Raw genomic sequence first — 11930 nt, forward strand, 5'->3', positions numbered from 1 at the left:
ACGCAGCACCTACGTGACGAAGAAATGCTTTCGCTATAGTTACTCTGAGTTCCTTCTTTTAAAAGACAGGTCTTTGTATACAAAGTTTCACAAATATCATGCATCAAGATTTAAAAATACGGAAATGCTACGTAGCTGGACAGAAACAATGTAATATTGTTTCTTGAGATACGTCGCTTTGAGATACTATTTTTTTGCATTCCGCCTAATTACACTACTCTTAATTGAACAACTTCTGAAATATTATAAGTAGATGAAAAGTGTGAATTAGAAAATTGTAGACCAACATGAAAAACTCCCAATACAGCGTTCGGTTGCTCAATGCGTGCTACGTAAAAGTGTTTTTCTGAGAGTGAAATAAGCCCGTGAATACGCGCAAAATTGCCGCGCGAATGGCCGCTCGAGGCGCTTTGCGTAAAGCAGCCAATAGCAGTAATACCGCCAATTATCCATAAGAATGGACGCACCGCCAAATTTTGGTCTGTTAGCATTCTTAAGGTACTTCACACAGTTCCCGGAGGCCAAGTATCTATCCATGTTTGTATCTGTCGTAACGCGGTTTAATTAAGAAGTCACAACGATGCAAAGACGGACGGACGAAAAAATGTCACAGTTTCGCCCTAAGGGCGAAACTGTGACATTTTTGTGACAAACGCTGTATGTGCGAGTGAAAGGGCGCGAGGGACGGGCGCTTTCACGGGGAGTGAACGCACGGCGGAGAACAAACGCGCGTTCTGTGCCGTGCTCCCTTAAGGGCTGCAGAAGTAGGCTTCTCTTTCCTGACAATCACCATATATGTAGAGCAAACGCGCCTTCTTCTGACGCGCGAAAGGCCGTAGGGGGGAGGGGGAGGGAAGGGAGGCGATGTTTAGCTGCGGCACCAAGTGCCTATTTATATCAGAGGCTCTGGCAACGGTCACCAACGCCGCACGCATTTTGTGCGAACGCGGGCAAAACGCCGACGGCGTCGACAACAGTTCTGCGTGTTGCCGGTGCTGCTGCATGTCCAAGTTTATACAGCTGATAAAGCTACTATCATTACTGCGTATAGCTCTCTACAAATTTGCTATCGCAATTGATGCTTCGCCTTTCAGGTGAAACTGCGACAACTTTTAACACGAAAGTGTTTTATGCCGGGGTCCACCAAGACTTCACTGACGTATTTCCGTCACGGAAATACGTCATAGAACATAATACAAAGAAAGAAACCAGAAGAAAAAGTTCCACAAACATGCAAAATTTGGAAATCGAACCCACGACCTATCGGTCCGCGACGACAGATCGCCGAGCGTTTAACCCATTGCGCCACAAACGCATTTGCAGAGAGCTACACAGACGCGCCTTATATATCTAACACTCCTCCGTGTACCCGCGCTCTTGCTCGGGGCGGTGCCGCCGCCTACGAGCAGAAAAGAGAAGTACTGCATTATGACACTAAAGCCCGGCCCACATTCAGCGTTTTCACCGGCGTTTCCTGCCGTTGCGTCTCTCGGCGTCGTTGCATTAACGGCGCCGGAGAGGTCACCCATCCACATGAGACGCACGCAAACAGCGCCAGTCCAGCGTCGCACAAGACAGATTTAAACAGTTAAAATTGAAAACAGATTTAGACAGTTAAATCTGTCTGTGACCAGACAGATTTAACCAGAAGCAGTGTGCAATGTCATTCAAGTGAACTATGAGTAATGTTCCCGATTAAGGTTTTTAAGCCCTGTTTATAGTTCTGCGGCACACACACACAAAAACATTCACGGCAGCGCGCTCGAAGGTACGAGCGGCTGCTTTCTCAGACGGCGCCACCTCGCCGACGAGACACTGGCGCCACATGGTGGCACGCAAGCGAAATGGTTGCTGCGGAAGTCGCTTGCAAAAGTTGCCAGCAGCGCGGCCGCGGCCACGCGCTGATTGGTCGGCGCCACGTCGGCGTTCATCGAGCCGCTTCCGGCGGCGGCGCCGGCGCCGAGATTTCTGGTGTGCCTTGAGTACAACCTTTCGGCTTGGCGCCTCCCTCAGCGTCGACGCTGAGCGGCGCCGGGTGACGAAACGCCAGGAAACGCCGGGAAAACGCCGAATGTGGTCGGGCCTTAACGCGCACCGACAGTGAACGCTTCGGTGGTCTCAGCACTACGACGCCTCGATGCCAGCATTCGAAGGGACGCTGGCATCAAGAAGCACTACCAACGCCACCTAGGTGGCGTTCACCGTACTCAGCACAGCGGAGCGTGGCCTCCGCAATTAGCTCTGAAAATGTTTCTGAAGTTGATCGCGGAGGCTGCAATTACGACGCGCTGTACGCGCTGATTTGACTCGGTGACGATTCAGTTACGTGCTTTGTCTTGCGCGTTGTATTAGTGTGTCAGTTACGTGCTTCGTCTTTCGCGTTGGGCTAGCGTGTGCAGCGTAGTGCAGCTTCCATATGCACGACGGTTGCTCATGGTCATCGACGTTGGTAGTCGTGATGGAGGAGACGTGCCACCAGGCGTCAGCGTGGGTGCATCAACGCCTAAGGGCGCTTTAGCCACAAAACACCAATAGACATTATATATCAATGTGCAATAAACATTACACTACTTCTGTGAAGACACGTTTCACTTTCGTGTTCTATACCGATTCCTATATAAGAGGGATCAACCACATTTTTTTTCTTTTCACCCCTCCATGTACACTGATACATGAATAAATGATTGATTGAGTTCCCTCCCTTTGTTTGCAGATCACCTGCAGCGAGTCAAGGCTCGCGCGAAAAGGCCTTGACTCGCCTTGACTCTGACTCCCTCCTCAAATGACGCTAGATATCAGAAGAGCGCTAGCGTTGTGGTGTCGCGACGGTGGAGCGAAGGCCTTCAGCGGTCTAAACAAATGCATATATCTCTGTTAGAAAGTGTTTAAAGAGGCGTTTAGCTATGTTCTGGTTTAGCGGATTCATTCAGTTTATTCTTCCAAACTATTGTCTTACTGATTCATGCAGGCGTCACTTCTCTTGCAATTCACCCGTAAAACTGCTAGTAGGAGCAGAAAAGACTGACAGCACCGGCTGCAACAGAGGGAGGCGGCCTGCTAATGGCGCCGACGAAAAATGAAAACACAAGCAAAACGTCATTTCGCGCGCGTTTCTCGGGCGACGGCCCGAGGGGCCAATCATGATGATAAGTGGTTCTTGAGGGAAAGGGAAAGGTTGGCGCTATCTTCTGCAGCCCTTGAGGGAGCACGGCTCAGCGCCAACGGGGAGGGGTAAGTGGGAGCGAAAGAAGGGATAGAGTGGAGTCGCCATGGCTGGGCGAAGCAAAACCGGCAGGCATAGGCGGCACGTATCAGGCCGAGATGGAAGGCCTTGGTGTGCTGCAGAGTCTGCAGGGGTGTTGTGCCAGGCCGGTCAGGCCCGGGGTGGGGTGGGAGGCCGTGAGGCCTTCCCGCTTGTAGAAATGTCCTTAGAGGCGTGCGGAGAGCCCTGACGACTCAAGGAACTCCACGACGCCTCGAAGTGCAGAAAGGTGGTGTCGGCCGGGGAAGAGGAGATCTTCCTCCTTGCCAGAGGGGAGGCCCAGGCGGCGGAACTCCTGCAGGAGTGGGCCCCGCTGCTGGAGGTACGCCGGGCAGGCCAGCAGGAGATGTTCGATCGTCTCCGGCTCCCCGCAGGAGCTGCAGGCCGGGGACGTCGCTCGTCCCAGTCGGTAGCTGCGTGCTGCCGTCCAGCTGCAGCCGATGCGGAGCCGGAGAAGGAGCGAGGTCTCCCTGCGAGCCAGGCCTCGCTGGGGGAGTGGTCGTGGGGGGCATCCCAGTGCCACCCGTTTGTCTGGGTGGTGGGTCGCCAGGTGTCGCCGCAGCCTCAGTTCAGTGAAGTCGCCCTCCGTCACGGCCCGACTGAGGGGCACAGTGGTGTGGTGGGCGTCCTTCGCCAGGGTGTCGGCTGCCTCGTTGCCCGGGATCCCTACGTGGGCGGGGATCCAGTGCAGGGACACCGGGTGGCCTGCGTCCTGCAGCGCTGTCAGCCGGGTAGACAGCAGTGCGACTCCAAGGCTGGCGCTTTCTGGCCTCTGCAGGCCGAGGAGGGCTGCCTTGGAGTCGCAGAGGATGGCCGCTGGTACCCCAGGAAGCTCCTCGGAGAGTAGGTCGACGGCCAGGTGGAGGCCTGCCACCTCCGCTGCAGTCGAGCTGGCGTGTCTGGGCAGTCGACACTGCCTGCTCTTCTGCAGGGCTGGTGCCGTGCAGGCCGCCGTGGCAGAGCCGGTGTCCGGTACCACCGAACCGTCGACGTACACCAGGAGGTGGTCTCCGAGGGTCTCGTCCAGGAGGCAGGCGGCCGTCTGCTGCAGGGCGCAAGCGGGCGAGCGCCTCTTCGAAATCCCGGGCAGCTGCGTGGCGATGGGGACAGGAGGCCTCTGCGGTGGGGGCAGCTGTACCGCATTCGGCGGTGGGTTGCCAACCACCTCCTCGTAGAGGCGGCACAGCTGACCCATCCTTGAGGAAGGCCGGGACTGGAGGCGACGCAGCAGGCCTCTGCCATCAGGAGCATGGTGGAGGCGGTCGACGTGCCTCAGCCCCTGCTGCAGGAAGAGGAGCGACAGGGGCCATGCTCCAGCCTCCGCAAGGGTAGCGGCAATCTGGGAGCTCCGGGGGACGCCTAGGCAGAGTCGGATGGCCGCCCGGTGCTGCAGCTCCAACTTTTCGAGGCGGCGTGGCGGCAGCGCCACCAGCGGGAGGGCGTACCGCAGGCGTGATGTGGCCGCCGCCTCGTAGAGCCGCAGGGCCCACTTCACCGAGCAGCCCTCTCCATGAGCAAGGAGCTGCGACACGGCCTTGCGGACCCTGATGGTCTGGGTCTGCATGGCCCCGACTGCCGGTCGCCAGGTTAGCCGGTGGTCGATGCGCAGCCCAAGGTACGACACAGTCGTACTCCATGGGATGCGCACGCCTTCCAGCTGCAGCCGGGGAGCTGAGCGCCGTGCCGCTGCTCTCGGGTGGACGAGGAGGGCCACCGTCTTCCCCGTCGAAACCGAGAGTCCGATGCTTCCCAGGTAGGCGGCCGTGGTGTCCAGGGCTCTCTGGAGGGCCAGGCACACGTGGCGGCTTGACTGCGGCGGTCCCCGCACCCACAGGGCGATGTCATCCGCGTAGATGGAGCACTCCACCTTGTAGTGAGGGTCGGTCGGCAGTGCAGCAGGCAACCGGGCCAGGGCGAGGTTGAAGAGAAACGGGCTCATCACTGACCCTTGTGGTACGCCTGCTGCGACCGGACGGGGAGTGCTCCTTGCATGGCCCACGCGGACCCTGAGGGTGCGGTCGTTCAGGAACGATGACAGGAACCGCCGCAGGTTGCCGCCAATGCCCAGGAGGTCCAGAGCCTGCTGGACGACCGCATGTGGGAGGCCATCGAACGCCCCCTTGACGTCGATGAGGAGGAGCATGGCGAGGTCTCCGCTGGCCCTGGCGTCCTCCAGGGTGGAGACGACGTCTGCGATGGAGTCCGCAGTGCACCTTCGGCGCCGGAAGCCTGTCTGCTGGTCCGCGAGGAACCCGCAGGCGCGGGCCACCCATTCGAGCCGTGCCAGAGCAATGGCCTCCATCACCTTGCAGGCAGCGGAGGTGAGAGAGACCGGTCGGTATGAGGACAGCTCGTTAGCCGGCTTATTGCTCTTCAAAATGGGGGCCACGATGGCTGTGCGCCAGGCCTCCGGCACCTGTCCTGACCACCAGATGTTGTTGTAGCAGTCGAGCAGGCATCGTTGTTCACTGGTGGCCAGGTTGCGGAGCATCTGGAGTGTCACTCCGTCTGCTCCCGGTGCACTGCGACGCTTGCCCCTCCTCAGGGCCGTCTGCAGCTCGTGGAGAGTCAGTGGGTCCTGGCAGATGGCCGCGATCTGGCTGGTCGCCCACTCCGGATGCAGCTCCAGCAGGCAGGTAGGCGGGTTGGCAGGGGGAAGTCCGACCGGCAGGATGGCCGCAGCGAGGGCAGCCGGGGGGGCGAAGTGGTCCGCTAGCAACTCCGCCAGGGCCGCCTCGCTGATGCCCAGCGAGATAGCCACCGCGAGGACGGGGTGGCGGTTGACCTTCCTGCCGGTCAGGGACTTTAGGAGGCGCCAGGCCAGGGGGCCCTTGGAGCGGTTCTCGATGGTGGCGCAGAGGCTCCCCCAGCTCTGGCTCCTTCTGCGCCTGGCCTGTCGTCTGCAGCGGGCATCCGCTCTCCTGTATTCGGTCCAGTGCTCTGCATTGCCCGTCCGGATTGCTCGGCGCTCCACGCGTCGCCTGGACGCACGGAGGTTGAGCAGGAGCAGATCCGGGGCAGGAGTATCGGGCAGAGCAGAGCACTGGACTGTGGCTGCCTGGGCGCACTCCATGATGGCACTCAGGAGGTCACAGCCATCTTCCAACTCACTGCAGCGCTTCCTGAACAGGGACCAGTCTGTGACGTGGTATGTTCGTGACCTCGGCCTTCTCCCACACCCGGGGGTGATCAAGATGGGGAAGTGATCAGATCCCCAAGTGTCGGGAGTTGTAGCCCAGTCATAGGAGCGCTGCTCGGTGGTAAGGGAGAGGTCGATGGCTGTGCTCACCCCACGGCGGACGTACGTGGGTCCTCCTTTGTTGAGTACCACCAGGCCTGCTCGGCTGATGGCGTTGCAGAGGTCCCTGCCTCGGCGGGTGCACCTGCGGCTGCCCCAGTCGGTGTGGTGGGCGTTGAAGTCACCGCACAGGACTGCATGTCCGCCGAGGCGTGCTGCAAGCCGCACCAGGCCGGAGGGGTCCCACTGTTGTCCAGGACGAACGTAGACGCTCGCCACGGTCGTGTCCTGTCTGTCAAGGCGTACCGTGACAGCACAGCACTCCATGGCGCCGCCTACGACGTCCGAGACTGGGGTCACCGAATGGGCCAATCACCGCTAAGAAAAGCGCCGATTCGCGAAGCGGGAGAGGAGGACGTGCGAGGCTCTTCGACGCTGAAGTCACTGGAACCTGGGAAGTAGCGAAACCGCCGGAGCGCGCGCAGACAACAATGTGCTGTTGTTGCCAGATTTGGTCCAACGCGTCTCTCGGGGGGCAGCAGCTCAGCTATGTAGCTTCGCTTACAGCGGTCTATATTATCGCAAATCGACACATTTCATCTTCCTTTAGATAAAAGATGAGACGTTGCATCTACTATGCGTGCGAAGCAGTACAGCTAATTACGATCAGAAGATCTTTACAGGCGCCAAATTGCATGAAGCGAGACCAGCGACAGGACGGGCGGCCGAGCGGCCGAGGTGCTGCCGACGCCATCCGTGCTTCTTCGTTTTCCCGCATTAGCGCTGAACGTTCGCGGTGTCTAGAGTTACTGTATATGCTCCCTACGGGAGCAGAGTTGCGCATAACTTTTCCGGCGCGCTCGAACCGCTATTCGCCGAGCGCCATCACGTGGCGCAAAATGACGTCAAATGTTCAACTGCGCCGCTGCGAAGCCAACTTTACGGGCGCGACGCGACTTGACGCGTTTCCGTCGGTGCCATCGTCATTGCAATCGGCGGATCGTCGAGCGTGCGGCGTACGTTTCATTCGGCGGCTCTTGGTTGCAGGTATGTACGGTATTCGACGATATTAAGTCAAGGAGCTTGGTGAAGTGATACGAAACACATGGTAATGACACTTGTAATCCAGTATGACGGGGTGCAGCACACCCAACTGCACAAACCGCACGGAAGGCGGCAAAGCTTTTTACGCGGTGCCGTGCGGACGGATAGACGTGCGCCGGCGGCTGATATGGTTACTACGCATGGGCCGAGACCGAACGGCTCCCAAAGGGGCCAGGATATGCGAGGTGAGTTCGCCTTGTTTACTCGTAAAGCAACATTCATCTCGAGGAACACCCTTGTTAACGCTGAGATGCGTACGCCTGGCATGAGAGGTTGTTCACTTGTAAGATTTCTGGCGTATATGTGTCGCGCGACACAGACGCGAGACAAAGAATGAAGAACACGTCGGTGTCGCGCTGCGCATATACGCCAAGAATGTTAACCATGTTAGCCTACTAACTCGCCCAATTCGATGTGTTTCTTGTATGATTGTTCTGACTATGTGGGTCTAAACAGTCTGTTCGAAACAGGAAAGACTAACAGCTTCAATTTCCTTATTGCAGCCTGGTCTTTCTCTCCTCTGTTCCTTTATTTAATTTTTTGGTCGGCGTTCTAATTGTCCATGTAACGTTGGTTGATGTACGTGCTAGTGTTCATTGTTTTGTAGTAAACGAAAACCTCGCTCGCTCCCGCTTATGAGACAACTGTGATAGCTTCAGCGTTTACCGCCCGCAATATCTTGCTTGTTTGATCGGCCTTAGTCGAAATGAGGAATGTAAAATTCTGCCTGTATGTTTAATAAGCGCTGTGTTATAGTAAATTGACCTTAATGACCTGCATTCTCATGTTGGGATGGAGGGTTATGCAGACATACACATGGTTGTCATCTGCAGTGCTAGTTTGTTCTAGGTATATTTACAAGACTCGCGGGCTTCTGCTAGGTATCAGACAAAGCACGGCTGTTGAATATTGCACATTGACTTGATACAGTGTCTTCAACTACTGATTCTTCTGATCTGAGTAGTATGAAGAGATCAAGAAAAATGTGTTGTTATATTAGAGTCTGCAATGTGTGAATAATTGCTTTGCAAGTTTGCCATCTTGTCATTAGTGCAATAAAAAATACCTGTTGTTACGCTTAATAGCTTGTTGCCTTTCCAGTTGCTTTGAATTCTGCCCCTCAAGGCCCCACGAACCAGCACTCTTGCCCTGCTGCCAGCAGCCATTCGTCATCCATTCCCTTGTACGAAATACATTTGACCTAGAAGCTTCTGCATCTTGAATCTTTTTCTACTTGCAGATTTGCTGCTTCGAAGCAGCTGTTTAGTCTGCGGCATGAATGAATCGCAAGAAATAACCTTTGCATATAATGTACCCATGAAAACATTTGAAATGCGTTTAAACCATGTGTCTGCACCGCACATCTCGAAAACGTGCTCCTGTTGTGAACGACGGTTACTAATAAATGACTCTGTTAACGGCCACTGACATAACTGAAGGCATGATAGTTGTCTTGGCGATGATCCTTAATCGGCTGGTTTCGGCAGCCAGTATGCGCTCACATAATTGGACACCTTACGTGTGTGAATTTTTTTTTTTTTTTGAAACACCCTTCAAAACATTTCTTGCCTTCCGGCCTCGGCGAGAAAACGTCATATGCATGCTGAAAAACATTGCAGCGCATTTTGGTGCAAGGTTTGCGCGTTTTCACGCGAACTTTTGGGCCGTACGTTCGTGCGTATGATTGTATATGTGCGTGTATACGGGTATATACAGGGTGTTCCAAATTTACCTTTACGGAATTTTTAGAAATCGCCTGCGGCAGGTAGCATAATTGTTATCATTGAGATTGTTATTCGATGAGGCGGACATTAGTAGCACGAGAAATCGAAACACGTATTCAGCTAATGAACAAAAATTGACTAATGAACTTATTTTATTATGCTTTACCACACACATTGCAATTTACGAATTGTAGTCGGTGAGTTAGCAAGACGCATCCACTTGAAATGAATTTCCGAGGTGACACCAGTTTCGAGATATTTCCCATGTGGGACGAATTACAGTTACTTTTATGCTTCAATGTATAAAACAGAATTTTGGTAAGAGGTAAGTGGAACAACAGTGCATTTTTCCGGCGAGTTTGATGGCGCATATCTCCAAACTAGTGTCATTCTGGAAATTCCTTTCAAGTGGATGCGTCTTGCTAACTGAATGGCTACAATTCGTAAATTGCAATATGTGTTTCCATTTCCTGTGCTACTAATGTCGCCTCATCGAATAATCCAGATCAATGATAACAATTACGCTGCCTGCCACAGGCGATTTCTTAAAATCCCGTAAAGCTTAGTTTTGAACACCTTGTATGTACATACAAACTAAAGATTTCCGGCTACGCCAATGGTTCGAGCATAGCCTGCATTGAAAAGTGCCATCTTGCTCAGCGCTTGCGAACAATTTCCGCATGTAGCCCGCGACCAGCAGAGAAAAAAGAGCAAATGAAACACCGCGCGGCATTTGCCTCCTGCGCGCACGAGGAGTGGCTTCACTGCATAGCTGGAACATAATGGCGGACCTATGCGCAACTCTGCTCCCGTAGGGAGCATATACAGTAACTCTAGCAGTGTCCGTGACTGCAGCAGGCGCATCTGGTGGGGGCTCGGTCGAGCTCCCACCAGCTGCGCGCTACTGCGTATGCATGCGCCGTGACGTCATCCCGGCGTGTCGTCCGCTGCACGCCGCCCGTACACTGTGCATAGCTTTCGCCCCACTTCCCCTACGTGTGCTCGGACTGCAAGTACTTCGCGAGGCGTTCCCCGATGCCACTGACGACGAGGAAATCCTTATGCACATCGTATAAATTAGCCTCACGTGGCATTACTTCGTATAACTTAGCATCACTTCGTATAGACATGACCAGCTAGGAACCGATCAGCTCCGCTGTGTCTTAAGCCTTGCGTCACTATAGTGCAAGCTGCCCCAATTTTTATTGCGATGGCAATTATATGGACACTCCAAGCAGATTTCTGCCGTTGGCGTCGCCGTCGCCGTGAGGTTCCGTATAAAGTCCAACAGTTATTAAATCGTCTCCGCGCGCCGTATGCTATATGTGCGAGTGAAAGCGCGCGAAGGACGCGCGCTTTCACTGGGAGCGAACACACGTCGGAGAGCAAACGCGCGCGGCTTCTTCCATCGCGCGAAAGGCCGTGGGAGGACGGGAGGGAGGGAGGGGAGGCGACGTTTAGCTGCGGCACCAAATGCGTATTTATATAAAGACGTTGCGTGGCGAGAAATTGGTAAAGACTTCCGACGTTGCTCGACGAGTGTCCCGTACTGATCTCGTCGAAAACCTAGAGCCGCCGCCAGAGCTAGGCACCAGCAACAGTGACCAACGCCGCGCGCGTTCGGCGCAAACACGGGCAAGACGCCGACGGCGTTCACAACAGTTCTGCGCGTTGCTGTCGCTGCTACATGACCAAGTTTATACAGCTGATAAAACTACTATCCGTACTCCGTATAGCTCTCTACTAATTTGCTATCGCAATTTATGCTTCCCCTTTGGGGTGAAACTGCGACATTTTTTTAGGCTGACTAGGTATCACGCGCTGCCACGCATCGTTTATAAGCGTCGATGTAATCGCTTTCTAACGTGGCTACTGATTTACCCGCGCTCCGTGCCCGCGCTCGAAACGACACAGAGTTATCTAGGTCACGTTCGCGTTGTTTTAAGCACTAATAAACAACTCACGAGAAAATGTATATTTTAATATTTGACATTGACAGGTCGATATATATTTATTGCAGTGGTTTTCTCACTACATTACGTTGTCTTTGACACAGCCGCACGCATTTCGACGCTCTTCGAGCCCATTTTGCTCGGTTCTGCATATTTCTGAGCATCTCCTCGCTTCATTTGTGCAAGACACACCACACTCTTCAAAGCAAACGCGTGAAGAAGCTTCTCGAAGACATTATGACATTTGGGTAGTTCGATGATACCGCAAAGCTTCTTAGCTTTGCGATATCATCAAATTCACCTAGTGGAAGTGAATTTGTCGCGCTTTATGCGATGCATCCAGATAGGACGACGGTTGCTGTCGCTCTTTCCGCTTTGCTGCTATCGCGAAAAGGGCTTTCCCGGACTCCCGGCAGTTGCTGCACCCAAAAGCGCAGCACCCGGGCATTTCCTTTCATTTTATTTTAAGTATACGAAAGTTACACATGCCTTAAATTACACAATGCAATATCCGACCTCGTCGATGGCTCATACGCGCGGCATGTGCGAGCGACGCCTTTGTCTGCTTGCCCGCTCCGGCTACAGTGTACTAGAATTCTATTCTAGTACGCTGTATTTCGGCGGGGCGTGGACCATCTATGGCGGAAAGT

Source organism: Dermacentor silvarum, chromosome 8, assembly GCF_013339745.2.
Source record: "Dermacentor silvarum isolate Dsil-2018 chromosome 8, BIME_Dsil_1.4, whole genome shotgun sequence".
NCBI lineage: Eukaryota > Metazoa > Arthropoda > Arachnida > Ixodida > Ixodidae > Dermacentor > Dermacentor silvarum.